Here is a 21,378-nt window from a genome sequence, read left to right as displayed (position 1 = left end):
CATTGTATAATACTTTTACTTCATCGTTAATGAGATGTTATCAATACTGATGCTTGTACTGGTCCTAACAGACCTTCGAAATTTATGTTCTACAATCCAAGCAAACAAAACCAAACTGTATCGAGAAAATATATGTGTATCCAGGCATTGAGAAGAGCTGCCTGTTGTGGTTGTTTAGCCTCTAAGTCATGTCCGACTCTGCAACCCCATGGACTGTAGCCCGCCAGGCTCCTCTGTCCGTGGGATTTCCCAGGCAGTGGGTTGCCGTTTTCCTCTCCAGAGCATCTTCCCGACTCAAGGACTGAGCCTCCTTCTCCTGCGCTGGCAGGTGGGTTCTTTCCTGTGAGCCACCAGGGAAGCCCGATAGAAGTGAGTAGATTTACGTTTATTCTTCTCGAAAAGCTTACAAAGTAGATAGTGTTAGTCCCAATATTACAGAAAAGGTAGTCAAATTTTAGATGTTTGAATCATGGATGCTGACTATAACTAGTAAATTTCAGATCTAATTTCAGATAGACATGGGTTAAATGTTTTATTTATTTTTATTATTATTATTATTATTTTTACTTTACAATATTGTATTGGTTTTGCCATACATCAACCTGCATCCAGAGATCAAGTCATGAAGACATTTAAGGTGCATTATGGAAATAAGAAATGTGGTATAGATTGTATAACCTTAGTCCCTTAAGTTTGACTATAATGATAATTCATTTATCGAAAGATTGTTTTTAGGTGGGAGTCAATTTTATTCTTTTATGCTAAGACTACTTTTCAGGTAATATTTTCATTCTTACTGAAATCGCTCATCTTTCCAGAATTACTAGGGGATTGTAGGATATGTGAGCAGAGAAGGGACTGTTTCCACGTGCTGCTTATCATGGTGATCATGGTAGTCAGCACCTGTATCTAAGGCCCTTAGAGAAGGCACATGGAACGGACATTCCTCATTCACTGAAGTTTATAGTGAGAGCATAATCATTAGGACTTTTATTTTTTAAGAAGGTTTTTATTGGAGTATGGTTTTCTTAAAGACATAAATCTGAAATTCACAAACTTATCAAAGTAAACTTGGAGGGCTTGATTCAGATCAATGCTAAAGCAGCTGTGATGAAAAACATTTACCTGTAAAACATTTTACCCAGATTTTTTTTTAAGTTTGAAGGTTGTGGAAATGTAGCTTCAGGCTCTGCTTTCTTTAATGTCTTAGGATAATGAAGTTAGTGTCTATGTTTCTGGAAAATGGATGATGACATTCACTATTGATCTCTGGACAGGTTGAGAACAATATTATAATAATCCATACCAGTCAGCTTGACCTTTTACTGATTTGGCCTTTACGTTGAGTGGGAGGGAAAGAAAGAATAAAACAAAGGTGTCTCCATGAGTGGAGTATAACACAGGGCTTGTCACATCCCTGGACTTTATTATTATTTATCATGAAAGCACAGTGATCCATCAAGCCTTTAATCTCATTAGACACCTGTAAATCAGGAAGACAGACCATGGTGAAGCTTCACAGGATCTGCTTAGCAATAAACTTTAAACATTTTCCAAGGTCTTTATAAGAAAATGGGCCTTAAAAGCAATAAAGAGGCTGCAAATACTTGTCACAGCTCAAATATCACCTCTGTAAAGGTTCCTGGGATCTTCACAGGTATAATCGATTGCTCCGTTCTACATATTGTGTCTCTATCATAGGTCACAGATTAAATTCAGAGAGTAGTAACCCTGTGAAGGCATTAAAGTGACAACTAATGACTCAAAGCTCATTAAAGGGACAGGGAGCTTTTTTTTTAGAACATCTGCCTCCTCCAGTAGAATATAGCTACTGGACATTAAACCTGGTCCACCCAACTATGTCTATAAACTGCACTTCACATAACAGAATATTAATGAATGAAATGGTCCAGGTGAGATCAGGGGAAGAACAGAGAGATGCACAATTATGAGCAGCATTTCAGGCTCTGAAATGGGTAAAGAGGCTATTGAGGGAGGAAGGCAAGAGTCTAGGCAGGTGAGGCAGCATAGGAAAGAGTGAACTGACAGTCAGAGAAGGAGTGTTCATTTTATATAAAGGCAGTGGTAGATCTTCAATGCAGGCTCAGGATTATTTAATTTTAAAATTTTAAACTAGCTGTCTTTCCAAACTCATGAAGACTGCGGTTGCTCTTGCTGCCGATCTCTAAACTGCACGTCTTCATGATGTTCATGATTACTGCTGTTTTTGAGCCTCGCAGATGTCATAAGCATGTATAGAGCAAATCTAAAATAAGCATTAAGCAGCACTGCACAGTTTTGCAAAGTTTAGAAGCTCGTGCCAGCAGGCGAGTTTCAAATCCTGGCTCCATCACTGTGTGACTGGGGACTGTCACCCTGTATCTTTAAGCCTCTCTGGTAAATGAGCATAATAATAGTGTCCACTGGGAAAGTAAATAGAAGAACAAAGATTTCTATGAGAAAAAATTCAAGACTGTGCATTGGTCAAGAACTAGACGTAACGCCAAAAGCATGATCCATAAAACAAAAACAAAAGGCAAATTGGATTTCATGAAGATTTAAAACCTTTGCACTTCAAAAGACCCTATTGAGAAAATGAAAAGACAAGTCACACACAGAAAGGAAACATTTACAAGGCATTTCTCTAATAAATAACTTGTATCCACACTATATAATGCACTTAACAATGAAAAGGAATACAATAATTCAGTTAAAATGGGAAAAAAGATTTGAATGGATATTTCACCAGAGAAGATACAGTGATGGCTATTAATGCATGAAAATGTGTTCAAATGTATTTGTAGGGAATGCAAATTAAATGAGATACCACTTCATGTCTATCCACGAAAAGGACCATAATTTAAAGACCAAAAACAACAAAAAAAATGCCTCCTGCTCCTGAGGAGGAAAAAAATGAAAATTTCAACATATTCCAGGCAGAAATAAAGAATGTTACAGCTGCTTTGGAAGCAGTGTGGCAGTTTTTTAAAAAGTTAAACACAAATCAGTGTATGGTGTGTTCATAAAATGGCATGCTATTCAGCCGCACACACAAAAATTAGAACTATTGATAAATGCTACAATGCAGATTAACCTCACAACTATTATGATAAGTGAAAGTGATATAAACCAAAAATAAAACAAATATATGGGAATGGATTATATGAATCACTTTATATGAAGTATACAGAAAATGCAAATTTCTAGAGACAGACAGCTGATCAATGGTTGCCTTGGGCTTAACCTGATAGCAGGTAATTGAAAATAGATTCAAGGGCGTTTTGAAATATTCTAGAACTACTGTGGTAATATTTGCACACTTTATAATTTTACTAAAATCATTGGATTCTACATAGAAAATGGGTGAATTATATGCTATGTAATTTTTCTCTCAATAAAGCTCTAAAATATACATTAATGAAAAAAGAGTAAGCAATACTAAAAAAGTGCTACTTATTCTTAAAGGTTTATTAAAGCTCCTAAGGAATATATGCAGAGTATAACCTATAACAGTAACAACAAAATACTCCTGACTTTATGGAGATTTTACATTAACTAAGAGACTACATGTAAATTATGAAGCTCCACTGCACTTTACAGGAAAGGCATTTGATAAACATTTTATTGAGTGGTTATTACTTTTAAACTATTCAATAATCATTTATATACATATATGTACAAACATGTTAATATCAATTTATGTATTTAAATATTAATATTTTCCATTTGAATTCTTTCTCTTAGCTCAAAACTAGATTTCTTTTGCCACTCAAATGGGGTTCACAAAATCGCACATTTACTCACTTAAATTATCACAGAGTTGTTTTATTTTTATATAAATTATTTTATAATAAACTTCATTCTTCCTAAATATTCTTTCCATTTTTTTTTTTACAAAATCTGTGATAGCAACAAAACAGATTCAAAAATGCTGAGGAATGGTTTGAATGGTTGAAGAGTAATAAATAATAAAATTGGAATATTGTTAGAAACTTACGCCTCCTATTTGCCACTTGCAAATGCCAACTGATAGTTCTGCCCAGAAGTAACTGCAATTCTGATCCTTGTGTTAGTTATCCCCTTACTGTTCTCTACAGGTTTAATAGCTAAGTGTGTGTGTATGTGTGAGTGTGTGAGAGAGATTAAAAGATATGTTGTTTAGTTTCGATTTTGAGCTACATAGGAATGCAACTGCACTCATGGATTTTTGCCTTTTCACTCAGCATTTCATATTTAAGATTAGGTCATTTTACAAGTAGTCAATCTAATTCTTCAAGCTAATTTTATTTTCACTGATGATAGAATTCTATCGAATGGATTCTTTGCAGTCTTGTATTCATTAGATAGGCCATGTAGGATGTTCCACATTTAGTTCTTATAGACAATGCAGCGATGAACATTATTCCATTCCCTCTTGGTATCTAAGTGAGATCATCTCTCTCTAGTTTACTGCTGAGTAGTAGCATAAGCATAAGTTCGTATTTATATGTTATGCCAAATATTTTCCACTTTGCTTGTACCACTGACACTCCAATTAGCAATGTCTGTGAGCTCTAGGGTTCCACAGTTTCACAAACATTTGGTATATTTAACAGCTTAAACGTTTTGCCAATCTGGACATTGTGGAATGGAAATCCATTATGTTGTTGATTTGTACTCTTCTGAGTATTACTGGATTTGAACATACTTTCCAATGTTGCTTAACCATTGCATCTCCTTTTCTGTTGAAGATATTAAATATTAAATATTTTCCTGTTTTTTGATACATAGAAATACATTCTTTTGAATCTTGATATTACATTCAGGAATTATGCTGATTTCCCTTATTAATTTTACTAATTTATTTGTAGATTCTTCAGGGTATTTTATAGAGACAAAAGTTAAGTAATGTCACTTTCCTTTCTACTTTTATAATTTCCCATCCCTTTTACTTACTGAACTAGCTAGATATATAGAAACTGAAAGTGGAGTCGCTCAGTTATGTCTGACTCTTTGTGAACCCATGGACTGTAGCCTACCCGGCTCCTCTGTCCATGGGATTTTCCAGGCAAGAGTACTGGAATGGATTGCCATTTCCTTCTCCAGAGCATCTTCCCAACCCAGGGATCTAACCGAGGTCTCCCTCATTGTAACCAAGACGCTTTACTGTCTGAGTCACCAGGGAAATAGAAGTAGTGGTGGAAGCACTCAGTGTTGTTCTCAGTTTTAAGAAAATGTTCTTTTATGAGTTTTTATTGATATTATTTGAAATGTTTCTGTCCGTTCAGTTCAGTCGCTCAGTCATGTCCAACTCTTTGCAACCCCATGAATCGCAGCACACCAGGCCTCCCTGTCCATCACCAACTCCTAGAGTTCACTCAAACTCATGTCCATTGAGTCAGTGATGCCATCCAGCCATCTCATCCTCTGTCATCCCCTTCTCTTCCTGCCCCCAATCCCTCCCAGCATCACAGTTTTTTCCAGTGAGTCAACTCTTCACATGAGGTGGCTAAAGTACTGGAGTTTCAGCTTCAGCATCAGTCCTTCCAATGAACACCCAGGACTGATCTCCCTTAGGATGGACTGGTTGGATCTCCTTGCAGTCCAAGGGACTCTCAAGAGTCTTCTCCAACACCACAGTTCAAAAGAATCAATTCTTCGGTGCTCAGCCTTCTTCACAGTCCAACTCTCACATCCATACATGATCACTGGAAAAACCATAGCCTTGACTAGACGGACCTTTGTTGGCCAAGTAATGTCTCTGCTTTTCAATATGCTATCTAGGTTGGTCATAACTTTCCTTCCAAGGAGTAAGCATCTTTTAATTTCATGGCTGCAGTCACCATCTGCAGTGATTTTGGAGTCACCCAAAAATAAAGTCTGACAGTGTTTCCACTGTTTCCCCATCTATTTCCCATGAAGTGATGGGACCAGATGCCATGATCTTCGTTTTCTGAATGTTGAGCTTTAAGCCAACTTTTTCACTCTCTTCTTTCACTTTCATCAAGAGGCTTTTTAGTTCCTCTTCACTTTCTGCCATAAGGGTGGTGTCATCTGCATATCTGAGGTTATTGATAAAAGTGCCAAATTGCCTCTTTCCTTCAGATTGGCTTTGCCTTTCCATAATATCTCCCCATGTCTGTTGCTTAATTTATTACCTCTTACTATTTTCTCATTTAAAGTTTAAGAGAGCAATTTTGCCAATAAATTAAAAAAAATCATCTGTTTTTTTTCTGTGTAGCATTTTTAATGATGCCTTGTTTTCGATATTTCTGATTTTCATTATTATTTCTCCTTTAATTTGTGAGTTATTTAGAAGAATTTCTTAGTTTTACAATATATAAGAATTTTGGATATGGAAAGTGAGATAAAAGATAATATCTATATGACACTAATCCTTTGAAATAAATTGAAACTTACTGAATTTACTAAATAATCTAAAATAGAGCAAATTGTATGTAATACACCATTTATGGTTGATAAGCACATTGATTTCCAGTAGTCATGTAAGGATGTGAAAGTTGGATTATAAAGAAAGCTGAGCACTGAAGAATTGATGCTTTTGAACTGTGGTGTTGGAGAAGACTCTTGTGAGTCCCTTGGACTGCAAGGACATCCAACCAGTCCATCCTAAAGGAAATCAGTCCTGAATATTCATTGGAAGGACTGATGCTGAAGCTGACACTTCGATACTTTGGCCACTTTATGCAAAGAACTGACTCATTTGAAAAGACTCTGATGCTGCGCAAGATTGAAGGCGGGAGGAAAAGGGGAAGACAGAGGATGAGATGGCTGGATGGCATCACCGACTCAATGGACATGAGTTTGAGCAAGCTCCAGGAGTTGGTGATGGACAGGGAGGCCTGGCATGCTCCAGTCCATGGGTCACAAAGAGTTGGACACGACTGAGCAACAGAATGGAACCGAACTGAAAAAAGTTCATAATTTTAGAGTTCATAGTTTTAGGGTTCAGTTATATATATACTATGATTAGGTTCCTTGCCATAAAATCTGAACATTTTATACCTTTATTGATTTTTGTTTTCTTGATCTATTAGTTACTGAAAAAGTTCTCAGTCTGTCAGATTTTCTTCTGTATCTCTAAGCTGTGTTATTAAATGCACACTATAATTATAATTATTCATTAATTATATTCATATTCTTATCTTAATTACAATTATATCTTTCAGCTATATTAAAATTTATCATTATGAAATATGCAACAATGTTTACCCTTAAACTCTATTTTTGTCCAGTAAGAAAGAGTTATACCAGCATTCTTTCTGCTTAGTATTTTCTCGGTAGATTTTTTCCTAGCTTTTTTTTTTCAACATTTTGATAACATTGTAATTTAGATATATTTTTGTAAACAACATATAGAAGAGTTTATTCCATTATTTGTGGAAATTTCTTTACCAAATTCTTGACAAAATTTTGCCTTTTAGCTGCATTATTTAGTCCAATTACATATGTCTTTACTGTCGTCTTTGTGTTTTTTTCTAAAATTAGATCTATTGTCTAATATTTTAAAACCATCTTTTTTCCTTTTGAATTTAGAATTTTAGTTCCTGCCAAGTTTTTAATTTATTAATTCTAAAACTACACTTTTTATTGCTACTCCTGTGCTGGTCATTCTACAAGGTCTAATACTATTGAAGTCATTATGCTTTCCAGTAAGTACCAATTTGGGACTTACTACCCCGTCATGCCCTATAGGATCGTGTGCTGTTTTTTCATGTATTTTAAAACACTGTTCAGTTTTTAACATCAAGAGATATTTTGATGTGTGCTGCATTGTATACAGTTTTAATTGGAATTAAAGTGTTTCATCAGTTCTAAAATTTTCCAAATTGTTATGTCTCAATTGCTTCCCTGACTCATTTTCTATCTCCAGTCTTTCTATTCCAATTAGATGAATATGTAAATGTTCTTTGAAGTTTTAATAGCATCTACTTGAGAAACTGAATATACCTGGGTATTGTTTGACACTTTCTCAATGTCTTAAATAGTAATTGGTCACTTTAGACTATCAGCAGTTACTTTCATTAGGTTATATTTTTCTAGGAAATTGTCCATTTCTCCCAGGTTTTCAAAAAAACATGGAGACAATTGATCAAATTACTTAATATCTATGTTTGAATTACTTCTAATTCTGTGATTACTAGCTCATTCTCAGTTATAAATTTATGAAATTATTTTTTATCAAGATAGCTAGTGCCTTCTCTATCTCAGTATTATTTTTCCACAGAGAAGCAAAAATTGATTTTATAGGCAATTTATTTCTAGAAGCAGAAATGTATTTTTTAGTTATTACATAGTTCTAATTATTAACTTAATTCTGCTTTGCTATTATTATTTCTCATTTCATTTAGTTCTTAAAGTTTTTCCAACTCTTTAAATTGAATGTCTAACTTCTTTTGAAATATTTGTAATATTTTAAGCATTTAAGAATTCATGGCTATGAAACTTTCTGTAAGTTTTACATTACTAATTTTAAAAAGTACTTTGGAACATGGGTTTTGAATACAAATTTTTTCTGACACGATCAATTGTCCTTTTAATCGGCATCTTTGCACTGCTTGTTATTTTTTTTACTGATATTTTTATTACAGAATAAATATATTTATTTATTTGGAATGTTTTGATTATTTTCTTATAGATTCTTTGTATTTTATCTTTGTAATATGGTCAATACTTTGTTGTGTTACTTTATGAAATATTAGAATATCAAAGATTGCATTTTTGTTTTGTATTAACCTTAATATATTATATAATTTTACTTATATTTCTTAACAATTATGTATTGATTTCCTACCCTGAAGACTGATGAAAATCACCCAACTATTTTTCCTCATTTTTGCTGTCTGACTTTGCTTGGTTATAGCATAATTCAAGGGTTATTTTCAAAGTGCAGATCATCTTTTAATGAATAGTGTAGAGAAAGGCAGAGTTGGAGTACATGTCGGTTAAGCTGTCAGTCAGTCTGGATTTTGGTCAGTTTTTTTCTTTGAATGTTTTCCCATCATTTATCTGCCTAGGGTTCTGCCTCCACTCAGGCCATGGAGAGTCTTCCTGACTTACCCTGAGCTCTATACATCATTTTTTAGGGGTGACTTAATAGCAACTTTATTTCAGGTGATAAGCATCAGTGGCTGCCTAATCTGGTTTTGCTGGTTTTTTTTTTTTTTTCCTGTTACACCCATCATACTAACAGCAAGATGTTGGACATTTACATCTCCATGTCCCTTTCTTCTGCAAAGAGTTAAGCAATCTTCAATACAACTGGATCTTTCCTTCCCAAGTAAGGAATTGTCTGATGGGCTCTGTGTGCGAGTGTATGTGTGTGTACTCAGCCATATCCAACTCTGCAACTTCATGAATTGTAGCCTGTCAGGCTCTTCTGTCCATGGAATTTTCCAGGCAAGAATACTGGAGTGGGTTGCCAGTTCCTATTCTAGGGGAACTTCCCAACCCAGGGATCAAACCCATGTCTCTTGCATCTCCTCCATTGACAGGCAGATTCTTACCTCTAGCAATCCTTTACTAAAATAATCTTCCATATGTTATTAGAAATTTGAACCAAGAGAATAGGTTTTTTTTTTTTTTTTTATTGAAAAGTAGAAAGTCAAGATCATAGGTAGCCACATTATTTACCATTGCAAATTTAAAATTAGAAACTTTCTGGGTCAAGTTCTAGTTAATATAAAGTGTATTCTTAAATGGTGGAAGCTAGATTCTCACTGTGTTTCTCCTGTGAAGTATTCTTCAGTTCAGTTCAGTTCAGTTCAGTTGCTCAGTCATGTCCGACTCTTCGTGACCCCATGAATCACAGCAGGCCAGGCCTCCCTGTCCATCACCAACTCCCAGAGTTCACTCAGACTCATGTCCATCGAGTCAGTGATGCCATCCAGCCATCTCATCCTCTGTCATCCCTTTCTCCTCCTGCCCCCAATCCCTCCCAGCATCAGGGTCTTTTACAATGAGTGAACTCTTTGCATGACGTAGCCAAAGTACTGGAGTTTCAGCTTCAGCATCATTCCCTCCAAAGAAATCCCAGGGCTGATCTCCTTCAGAATGGACTGGAAAAGGTCAGTTTTCATTCCAATCCCAAAGAAAGGCAATGCCAAAGAATGCTCAAACTACCGCACAATTGCACTCATCTCACACACTAGTAAAATAATGCTCAAAATTCTCCAAGCCAGGCTTCAGCAATACATGAACCGTGAACTTCCTGATGTTCAAGCTGGTTTTAGAAAAGGCAGAGGAACCAGCGATCAAATTGCCAACATCCGCCAGATCATGGAAAAAGCAAGAGAGTTCCAGAAAAATATCTATTTCTGCTTTATTGACTATGCCAAAGCCTCTGACTATGTGGATCACAATAAACTGTGGAAAATTCTGAAAGAGATGGGAATACCAGACCACCTGACCTGCATCTTGAGAAATTTGTGTGCAGGTCAGGAAGCATCAGTTAGAACTGGACATGAAACAACAGACTGGTTCCAAATAGGAAAAGGAGTACGTCAAGGCTGTATATTGTCACCTTGCTTATTTAACTTCTATGCAGAGTACATCATGAGAAACGCTGGACTGGAAGAAACACAAGCTGGAATCAAGATTGCTGGGAGAAATATCGTAACCTCACATATGCAGATGACACCACCCTTATGGCAGAAAGTGAAGAGGAACTCAAAAGCCTCTTGATGAAAGTGAAAGTGGAGAGTGAAAAAGTTGGCTGAAAGCTCAACATTCAGAAAACAAAGATCATGGCATCTGGTCCCACCACTTCATGGGAAATAGATGGGGAAGTATTCCTCTGTAATCTTTAATCATGGACACTTCCTCCTACCTGAGATCTTGTTTTGGGGAAGGCTCTGGGTTCAGAGTATCCACAGTTAAGCACTTCCACTGCACTGGCCTGGTGACAGGTCCTAACCAGGGGAGGAGAGCCATGCCTGCCTCCCTCATGGTCCCTCTGGACTTGTTTCTTTTCTGCACTCTTAACACTGCCAGTAAAGATTGTTTACTCCAAAAAACAAAACAAAAACATTCTTAGAGTGCTCCTTTTTTTTCTTTATGCTATGCCTTGATTATAAACCAGCCACATAATCTGGGCAGAAGTAGTGTCGCGTAACTAATTATTTTATTCATTATTTCATAATTAAGTGAGAAAGAATGCATGTTCCTTGCTCTAATAGAACTGCATGCTTATTATAAAGGGTTATTAATTCACTGTAAACTGCATTGAGTCTTCCGACACATCTCCTCTGTTGGTAGTATTCTCTGCAGTTTTACATAAGGCTAAGTGTGTGTATATTTATTATCTACTTCTCAACCACTCAGAAATAAAATTGTAATTTTCAGTAGCCTGGCACTAGGGTTTATTGCAAACACAGAATCCCAAGCTAAAAGCTATCACTGTTTATCTATTTTTATTCTTTTTGTTTTTTGTTTTTTTTTTTGGTTTTGCTGATAGTGACAAATTCTATCAGAGTTGGTTTTGTTTTGAAAACCAGAGAGCAACCAAAAATAACTTCTACATTCTTGAATAGGTACACAGCAATATATTTCATAGTAGGAAATGTGTAGCTTTTCTGACTGCTGACAATAAAGCTTTGACACTAGTTTATATAAGTCACACAGAAATCAAGAACAGTAAGTGCCACATTAATATGGCACTTTATTTTATGTAGCTTTTAAATTTGAAATCTAACCCAAGAGTAAGACAAATTAGTATGGTTTCAAGAAGGAAAAAGAAAAGGTAATTATGAAATTGTAAAGAACAGGTGGTTCTTTTATATTAGCAAGCTCAGAATGGATGGAAAGTAGTTGAATCAAGAGAAGAAAACTGTGCTGGGTGACTTTGAGTGCTAAAGAGAGGACTTTTACACCCCCAGCTCTAATGGCTAGTGTTATGGAAGGAAACAGCAGCATGAAAAGACGGGATACAAAGCAATGAAGGGCTTATATGATGGGAAAGCCATCAAAACTCATTAGAAAAGATTCTAAAGTTAATTAAAAAGAAACACAAATAACTCAATATTTTATTTCTCTTTCCTGTAACTAACTTGAGATTTCAGTTTGATTTCTAGCAATAAACATGGATTTACATTAGTCTGCCCCCAACTGGAAAATTGTGTGGCCACTGACACAAGTCCCTTAAAGTTACCCAGCAGTACTGAATAAACTGAGCACACTTCATCCTCAGTTACCATGTAAAGGCCACCCACTACTTCTCTTTCCTCTAGAACTGGACTCAAACTGTGCCATGCCAGGAAAATGCAACAACAACAACAACAAACAAATGGAATCAGTGACAGACTTTATTTTCTTGGCCTTCAAACTCACTGGGGACAATGGCTGCAGCCATGAAATGATGAATGGATAAGAAAGCTGTGGTACATATGCACAATGGAGTATTACTCAGCCATTTAAAAGAATACATTTGAATCGGTTTTAATGAGGTGGATGAAACTGGAGCCTGTTATACAGAGTGAAGTAAGCCAGAAAGAAAAACACCAATACAGTATACTAATGCATATATATGGAATTTAGAAAGATGGTAACAATAACCCTGTATACGAGACAGCAAAAGAGACACTGATGTATAGAACAGTCTTTTGGACTCTGTGGGAGAGGGAGAGGGTGGGATGATTTGGGAGAATGGCATTGAAACATGTATAATATCATATATGAAATGAGCCGCCAGTCCAGGTTCAATGCACGATACTGGATGCTCGGGGCTGGTGCACTGGGACAACCCAGAGGGATGGTACAGGGAGGGAGGAGGGAGGAGGGTTCAGGATGGGGAACACACGTATACCTGTGGCGGATTCATGTTGATATATGGCAAAACCAATACAATATTGTGAAGTTAAAAAATAAAATAAAAAAAGTTTTAGCAGTTAAAAAAAAACAAACCTCTTGTTCTTTGAAAGAAAAGCTATGACAAACCCAGACTATGTGTTAAAAATCAGAGACATCACCTTCCAACAAAAGTTCATATGGTCAAAGCTATGGTTTTTCCAGTAGTCATGTGCAGATGTGAGAGTTGAACCATAAAGAAGGCTGAGTGCTGAAGAACTGATGCTTTCAAACTGTGGTGCTGGAGAAGAGTCTTGAAAGTCCCTTGAACTGCAAAGAGAAAAAAAACAGTCAATCCTAAAGGAAATCAACCCTGAATTTCATTGGAAGAACTGATGCTAAAGCTGAAGCTCCAACAGTTTGGCCACCTTATGGAAGAACTGACTCATTGGAGAAGACTCTGAGGTTGGGAAAGATTGAGGGCAGGAGGAAAAGGGAGCAACAGAGGATGAGAAGGTTGGGTGGCATCATTGTCTCCATGGACATGAGTTTGAGCAAACTCTGGGATACACTGAAGGATAGGGAAGTCTGGTGCTGCCGTCCATGGGATCTCAAAGAGTCGGACACACCATGTGCCTGAACAGCAACAACAAAACCAGCAGTCCAGGCGTTTTGCATGAATGACAGCAAGGAGTGGTCTTGACCAAGAGGGCTGAGAATGAAGGGTGGGATGTTCTAATTTCTCCAGATTGTACCGATGTTTTAGGAATGATGGCATTTTTCTGAGAGTAAAATGTGGCTGTGTGTAGGGTATTTTGTGGTGGGGCAGAGAAGGAAAGGCCTAGCACAAAAGATCTGCTTCAAGTCAAAACTAGAAGGGAAGGGGCACCAAAAACTTGCTTCCACTTGAAGCAGAGGAACTTCTGGCCTTGTGTTTCAGACCCTGAAGCCTGGTGCAAAATCTTTTGTCAAAAAGGCTCTGTTCATTTTCCCTTCAGTAGAGAAATACATTTATAACCAATAGAAAGCTTGAAAGAACCTAGAGTAAAACCAATGCATCCTATTTTCACAGACAAGGACACCTACCAATCACCAGCTGCTTCCCATCATCCCCGTTGTCTGCATCACACCCCATGGCTTGGAACAGGTTCTGGAAGAAGATGAGATGGAGAAATGCCATGCCCTACCCTTGGGGCAATTTGACTATGATGTCATTTGTGTTATTTTTATCTTTCCTGCTTGGATTTTTCAGTCTTTTTGCATCTACAGTTTTATAGTTCTCATCTGATTTGGAAAAATTTCAGTCATTATTCCTTCAAATACTGTTTCTGCTCCCCCCTTTCGCCTCTCCTTTAAATAGCACGCTACACTCCTTGATATTGTATGCAAGTTTCTGAGGATCTGCTTATTTCAGCCTTTTTTCCCAGTGTCCTTTATTTTGGTTAACTTTGATTGCTATGTCTTCAAACTCATTATATATTTCCCCTGCAGATTCTAATATTCTATTAAGTCAATTCACTGAAAATTTCATTTCAACTCATATTTTTTCTTCCCTAAAAGTCCCACATATTTCTTTTTATATCATTTATTTATTTCCTTTAAATACTTGAATATAGCTATAATTGCTATTTTAAAGAATTTGTCTCTTATTATATTATCTCTGGAATTTCTGAGTCCCTATTACCTAACGTTTTCCATTTATGGTTCACCTTTTTTCTGTTTCTTTGCATATCAAGTGATTTTTTTAAATAGATTCTGGATATTGTGATATTACAATTTTGAAACATTTCTTCAATCGGGCTTCAGTTTGAGATGGCAGGTGATTAAGTTACTTGTAGGCTGTCGTTGTTCAGCTGTTAAGTCATGTCTGACTCTTTGTTACCCCATGTGCTTCAGCACACCAGGCTCCTCGGTCCTCCACTATCTTCCAGAGCTTGCTCAAATTCATGTCCATTGACTTGCTGATGCTATCTCTCCATCTCATCCTCGGTCACCCCATTCTTCTTTCCCAGCATCAGGTTCTTTTCCAATAAGTTCATTCAGAGGATCTGCTTACTTCAGTTTTTCATCCAATGTGAAGCTATAGTTATGGGAGGGACAAGTCCAGGTGCAGATACTCTTTATCCCAGGAAGTAAACGCTGAAACTTAAAACTTTTGCGGCTTCTTTTCATGTTCTGATAAGGCAACTCTGGACTGGCCGTATGTTACCTCTAGGTGAATCTGACACGGAAGTGTTACCCTCCTGGGATCTCAACAGAGAGTTGAATGGTCTTTCATCACCCACGCTGGTTGAGGGGAACTCAGACACCTCAGACCCCCATGTGTTTGCCTGATCTGGCCGCTTATGGCTGCAGGGTAGTTTCTCCTTGCTGGTCTCTACAAGTGCACGTCTCAGGATCCAGGCAAGAATTCACAGGGCCACTGTGTGGGTCCCTGAAGCTCTTCCTCTGCACTGCATCCTCCTCTCTGGAACTCTGCAACTCAAATTCCAGCCATCAGCACTCCCCCAGACATCCCTTTCTTCCTTGTCAAGTCAGCAAAACTCCAGACTCTACTTTAAGAACGGCTCCCACAAATGGCGTACTAAAGGACATCTAGCAAAATCGGAGTGATGGTAGGACACACCTCATTGGTCTCCCTTTTCCCAGGGTTGAATCCTTTTCCTTCTTTGGTGCAATATGTGAAAAAATTGTTTCATATATTTTTTCAATTTTTCTAATTATTTACGACAGTTCAGACACCAGTGACTCTGTAATAACATATCCAAATTTGAGAACAGTTCAGTCACTCTGTCACATCCAACTCTTTGTGACCCCATAGACTGCAGCAAGACACGATTCCCTGTCCATCACCAACTCCTGGAGCTTGCTCAAACTCATGTCCATCAAGTTTGTGATGTCATCCAACCATCTCATTTTCTATTGTTTCCTTCTTTTCCTGCCTTCAATCGTTCCCAGTTTCAGGGTCTTTTCAAATGAGTCAGTTCTTCACATAAGGTTGGAGAAGGCAATGGCAACCCACTCCAGTACTCTTGCCTGGAAAATCCCATGGGCGGAGGAGCCTGGTAGGCTGTGGTCCATGGGGTCGCTAAGAGTCGGACATGACTGAGCAACTTCACTTTCACTTTTCACTTTCATGCATTGGAGGAGGAAATGGCAACCCACTCCAGTGTTCCTGCCTGGAGAATCCCAGGGACAGGGGAGCCTGGTGGGCTGCCATCTATGGGGTCGCACAGAGTCAGACATGACTGAAGCGACTTAGCAGTAGCAGCACATAAGATAGCCAAAGTATTGGAGTTTCAGCTTCAGCATCAGTCCTTCCAATGAATATTCAGGGCTGATTTCCTTTAGGATTGAGTGGTTGGATATCCTTGAAGTCCAAGGGACTCTCAAGAGTCTTCTCCAACAGATAAGATCAGATCAGCTCAGTCTCTCAGTCATGTCCGACTTTTTGCAACTCCATGAATCGAAGCAGGCCAGGCCTCCCTGTCCATCACCAACTCCCAGAGTTCACTCAGACTCATGTCCATTGAGTCAGTGATGCCATCCAGCCATCTCATCCTCTGTCGTCCCCTTCTCCTCTTGCCCCCAATCCCTCCCAGCTTCAGAGTCTTTTCCAATGAGTCAACTCTTTGCATGAGGTGGCCAAAGTACTGGAGTTTCAGCTTTAGCATCATTCCTTCCAAAGAAATCCCAGAGCTGATCTTCAGAATGGACTGGTTGGATCTCCTTGCAGTCCAAGGGACTCTCAAGACTCTTCTCCAACACCACAGTTCAAAACCATCAATTCTTCCGCGCTCAGCCTTCTTCACAGTCCAACTCTCACATCCATACATGACTACAGGAAAAACCATAGCCTTGACTAGATGGACCTTTTTTGGCAAAGGAGTGTCTCTGCTTTTGAGTATGCTGTCTAGGTTGGTCATAACTTTCCTTCCAAGGAGTAAGCGTCTTTTAATTTCATGGCTGCAGTCACCATCTGCAGTGATTTTGGAGCCCAGAAAAATAAAGTCTGACACTGTTTCCACTGTTTCCCCATCTATTTCCCATGAAGTGATGGGACCAGATGCCATGATCTTTGTTTTCTTTCTTTTCTTCTTCTTTTTTTTTTTTTTTACCATCTGACTAGAACCTTTATTATTCAGAAATAAACATCCTGAAGTGAGGTGGTTAGCATAGTTTTTTCTGGGTTACTGTAATAAATATTTGTCGATATACCATCTCAATAATCATACACTTTTTTCATTCTTAAGAGCTGCCAGAAATAACTCTTCTGTATCAAAAAACTTACAAAGGGCACAAGATAACGGTCTATACAGAAGGAAAATTCTGGCGGGGGAAACTCTAATGAAGTGTTTTCTCCATTACATTTTTGATCGATACAGTTCAGGAAAAAAGCCTCACTTTGCCTTCCTTTTTGAATGCAAGAAATCAGATTAAAGGGAAGAACTTTCATAATCTCAAGTATAAATCACAAACAGGTTTTTCTGAAAAAAGTTTTAAAGCTTGAAGAAATGAGAAAGGCAAGCATGCATTTCTTTAAGCATCTCAATAAATTTGCAAAATTTTTCAGCAATTATGCACATATTGTTTCTATACTTAAAAATGCAATAACATTCATGCTTTGAGTATTTTTTCCTGAGTGTTTTAACGATACTTTGTTTCAGGTGATTCAAAAGTAAGACTTACAACATACACGTCACATAACAGGAATTCTCCATGTGGTTAGCATTTTGAACTCTGTAACAGCGTGAGACAGCAGGCAGTCAAGCATGACCCCATCTGTACTGTAAGGAGCGCCTGGAGAACCCTCGATGTCTTTGTCACCTGCTCAGTGTGTCTGGCGGCTCTGCGGAGATGCAGCCATGCCTCGTCTGCCCATGTGCAGACTCCCTGGCTTGCCGCAGCCATCGCCTCAGTGCTGAGCATTCAAAGAAACACTGCAGGTGCCCTTTTGCTTCTCTCTGGTCCCTTCACCAAATCCTTTCATCACTTATGACATTACTTGTTAATATTCAACATTCCAAAAAGGAAACTGCAGGTACACAAGTTTGTGAACTTTCACTAAACCAGATAAATTTTAAAATAGATAAAACACTCAAATTCCTGAAAAACAAACCTTGGTTTTCACAATCATTTGAACATTGTAGAATTACTCAGACACAAGAATTGAAAATGCATGTGCTATCTGGAAGAGAACTACTGAATTTATTCTCCAGGAGAAAAACAGACCTGAAGCATCACATTACTGGAACGTTTGAAACACGATGACAAGTTCTTATCTTCTAAACTTCAATGAAAGCTGCTTGTACAAACTATTTAATGAATATCTGCCCCTATTAAACAAGCCAGATATCTGATGTATTGAGGATAGCAGAAGCTGGGTCACTTCACTTCTTCCTGTTGCCTCCAGTTGCTAGAACAGTGGCAACACGCATAAATATGTTTAATGTATCCATGTCGATTCCCAGCATCGAACTGATGGGATCGTATTTCTGAACTCCATACATTGGTACTACTTCTGCACGCTTGATTACTTTCTGTGTATCATATAGAAGAAACATGCTGAAAAGAACTAATCCACCATAAACCGCCACTGAGTACAGAGTGGCACCAGCCACAGTGGTAGGTGGAGGAACATTGATCCTAGTGAGGACACAAAGACGACACCGAGGCCCACACCCAGGGGGGCCCCCATGTTGAGAAACTTCTCACTGGGCGCACACATGGCCACGGTGGAGAGACCTCCCACGATGCCAGCCATGTACCACGCAGCTCTGAGGAGAAGAGGCCCCCCTAGTATCGTCAGAGGAGCCACCACAGCACCCATCACACCAGAATGTAGTAACCAAGCAAGGTGCTTTGGGCCTGGACTCTGCTCATATGATATTGACTGTACCAGCATTCCAGCTCCAATCATGGCTGCAAAGGTTGCACCAATGGTTATCCAAGAGCCTCTCATCATGAAGTTCATGAGAGCAGGAGTTCTGCTCACTGCCATGGCAGACAAAGCTGTTAAGCCAATACTTCCTGCTAAGTACATGTAAGTGGAATGAATTCTGTCCTTCACACACTGAGGCCAAATTACAGCTTTTTCAATAGCTCCGATCTCATTAGACATTCCCAATCCATAGTAGCACAAAGCTCCAAGACCAATTGCAGCCCCTCTAGCAATAAACCATCTTCCCATCTGATCAATTTTAAATATTTTTTCCACCGATGGTTCCAAAGCTGCCTCCTTGAGTTCTTGGGTTGTTTTTCCACGTCAAATCCCAATTCTTGTCTTGGTAGCATATTCTCTGCTGGGTGTTAAAAGCCATTGATTCTTCGTGATGGAATTCTTCACAACAGGGGAGGCCTTGGTGAAAGCTGGGTGGAAAACCCTGGAAGGTAGAGCTCGGAGACACACAAGTCTTGCGGCCAGCATGGTGGTGCACCAGGTTTACCAAGCAGATCTGAAATGCTCAGTCCCTGGACACCTCAAGTGCACAGTTCCCCTTCCTTAGTTTTCTGAATGTTGAGCTTTAAGCCAACTTTTTCACTCTGCACTTTCACCTTCATCAAGAGGCTTTTTAGTTCCTCTTCACTTTCTGCCATAAGGCTGGTGTCATCTGCATATCTGAGGTTATTGATATTTCTCCCAGCAATCTTGATTCCAGCTTGTGTTTCTTCCAGTCCAGCGTTTCTCATGATGTACTCTGCATAGAAGTTAAATAAACAGGGTGACAATATACAGCCTTGACGTACTCCTTTTCCTATTTGGAACCAGTCTGTTGTTCCATGTCCAGTTCTAACTGTTGCTTCCTGACCTGCATACACATTTCTCAAGAGGCAGGTCAGGGGTCTGGTATTCCCATCTCTTTCAGAATTTCCCTAGTTTATTGTGATCCACACAGTCAAAGGCTTTGGCACAGTCAATAAAGCAGAAATAGATGTTTTTCTGGAACTCTCTTGCTTTTTCTATGATCCAGCGGATGTTGGCAATTTGATCTCTGGTTCCTCTGCCTTTTCTAAAACCAGCTTGAACATCAGGAAGTTCACGGTTCACATATTGCTGAAGCCTGGCTTGGAGAATTTTAAGCATTACTTTACTAGCATGTGAGATGAGTGCAATTGTGCGGTAGTTTGAGCATTCTTTGGCATTGACTTTCTTTGGGATTGGAATGAAAACTGACCTTTTCCAGTCCTGTGGCCACTGCTGAGTTTTCCAAATTTGCTGGCATATTGAGTGCAGCACTTTCACAGCATCATCTTTCAGGATTTGGAATAGCTCAACTGGAATTCCATCACCTCCACTAGCTTTGTTCGTAGTGATGCTTCCTAAGGCCCACTTGACTTCACATTCTAGGATGTCTGGCTCTAGGTGAGTGATCACACCATCGTGATTATCTGGGTCGTGAAGATCTTTTTTGTACAGTTCTAGAATCAGTTCTCTGGCTCTCAGCCTTTTTTATGGTCCAACTCTCACATCCATACATGACTACTGGAAAAAACATAGCTTTGACCATATGGACATTTGTCAGTAAAATAATGTCTCTGCTTTTTAATATGCTGTATAGGTTGGTCATAGCTTTTCTTCCAAGGAGCAAGCATCTTTTAATTTCATGGCTGCAGTCACCATCTGCAGAGATTTTGGAGTCCAAGAAAATAAAGTCTGTCACTATTTCCATTGCTTCCCCATCTATTTGCCATAAAGTGATGGGACTGGATGCCATGATCTTTGTTTTCTGAACATTGAGTTTTAAGCCAACTTTTTCACTCTCCTCTTTCACTTTCATCAAGAGGCTCTTCAGTTCCTCTTTGTTTTCTGCCATAAGTGTGGTGTCATCTGGATATCTTAGGTTATTGATATTTCTCCCAGCAATTTGGATTCCAGCTTGTGCTTTATCTGGCCCAGCATTTCCCATGATGTACTCTGCATATAAGTTAAATAAGCAGGATGACAATATATAGCTTTGATGTACTCCTTTCCCAATTTGGAACCAGTTCATTGTTCCATGTCCAGTTCTATCCTTTGCTTCTTGACCTCCATACAGATTTTTCAGGAGGCAAGTAAGGTGGTCTGGTATTCCCATTTTTAAGAATTTTTCCACAGTTTGTTGTGATCCACAGAGTCAAAGGCTTTAGTGTAGTCAATGACACAAAAATAGATGATTTTCTGGAATTCTCTTGCTTTTTGTATGATCCAACAGATGTTGGCAATTTGATCTCTGGTTCCCCTGCCTTTTCTAAAAACCAGCTTGAACATCTGGAAGTCCTTGCCTCACATACGGTTGAAGATTAGCTTGGAGAATTTTGAGCATTCCTTTGTTAGCATGTGAGATTTGTGCAATTGTGCAGTAGTTTAAACATTCTTTGGCATTGCCTTTCTTGGGGAATGGAATAAAAACTGACCTTTTCGAGTCTGTAGCCACTGCCGCGTGTTCCAAATTTGCTGACATATTGAATGCAGGACTTCCACAGCATCACCTTTTCGCATTTGAAATAGCTCAGCTGGAGTTCCATCACCTTCACTAGCTTTGTTTGTAGTGATGCTTCCTAAGACCCACTTGACTTCGCATTCCAGGATGTCTGGCTCTAGGTGAGTGATCACAT

General features: G+C 38.6%; 2 pseudogenes; both read right to left on the bottom strand.

Annotated features, from left to right (window-relative positions):
- LOC133254381 (regulator of microtubule dynamics protein 2-like) overlaps positions 1-13,963 on the bottom strand; it is a 61,936-nt pseudogene extending 47,973 nt beyond the window's left edge.
- Positions 13,964-17,968: 4,005 nt separating this feature from the next.
- Positions 17,969-19,299, bottom strand: LOC133254281 (growth hormone-inducible transmembrane protein-like; annotated as a pseudogene).
- Positions 19,300-21,378: the final 2,079 nt, after the last annotated feature.

Source organism: Bos javanicus, chromosome 9 (genome assembly GCF_032452875.1).
Source record: "Bos javanicus breed banteng chromosome 9, ARS-OSU_banteng_1.0, whole genome shotgun sequence".
Taxonomy (NCBI): Eukaryota; Metazoa; Chordata; class Mammalia; order Artiodactyla; family Bovidae; genus Bos; species Bos javanicus.
The sequence above is the reverse complement of the archived record's forward strand: the minus strand, read 5'-3'. Positions and strand labels throughout refer to the sequence as shown.